A 996-nucleotide genomic window follows, 5' to 3' on the forward strand; every position below is an offset into this window, starting at 1 on the left:
GGGCTTGGGGGCCCCCCCCCCCCCCACCCAGTCCACGAATTTCGTGCACCGGGCCCCTAGTATTAAAAATAAACGACAATAAAAACAACCACAAAAATTCAAACACTTGGCCTTTGTTTTGAAGTCTATTTTGTCTGGTGTGAGTATTGCTACCTCAGCTTTTTTTCCCTTTCCATTTGCATGGAATATATTTTTCCATCCCTTCACTCTTAGTCTGTGTGTATCTTTTGTTCTGAGGTGGGTCTCCTGTAGACAACATATATATGAGTCATGTTTTCTTATCCAGTCAGTCATTCTATGTCTTCTGACTAGAGCATTTAACCCATTTACATGTAAGGTTATTAATAGGTACTTATTTATTGCCACTTTTATTTTCTTTATGTCTATGATCCTCTCACTCTACTTTTCTTCTTCTTAAAGCAGTCCCTTTCACATTTCTAGCATTGCTGGTTTGGTGTTAATATATTTCTTTAACCTTTTTTTGCCTGGAAAGCTTTATAACTTCAATTTAAATGATAGTATTGCTGGATATAGTAATCTTAGATTTAGGCCCTTGATTTTTATTACTTTGAATACTTCATACCACTCCCTTCTGGCCTGAAGTGTTCTACTGAGAAGTCAACTGACATACTAATGGGAACTCCTTAGTAGGTAATTTTCTCTCTCTTGCTGTCTTTAAGAGTCGTTGTCTTTTGCCATTTTGTTTTTTAATTAAATCTTTATTGTTCATATTATTACAGTTGTTCCTCTTTTTCCCCCCCCATAACTCCCCTCCACCCAGTTCCCACCCCACCCTCCGCCCTCACTCCCCACCCACTGTCCTCATCCATAGGTATATGATTTTTGTCCAGTCTCTTCCCGCACCCCCCACACCCTTTTCCCCCCCAAGAATTGTCAGTCCACTCCCTTTCTATGCCCCTGATTCTATTATATTCACCAGTTTATTCTGTTCATCAGATTTTTTATTCACTTGATTTTTAGATTCACTTGTTGATA

This window comes from Myotis brandtii, unplaced genomic scaffold, assembly GCF_000412655.1.
Source record: "Myotis brandtii unplaced genomic scaffold, ASM41265v1 scaffold513, whole genome shotgun sequence".
Classification (NCBI taxonomy): Eukaryota; Metazoa; Chordata; class Mammalia; order Chiroptera; family Vespertilionidae; genus Myotis; species Myotis brandtii.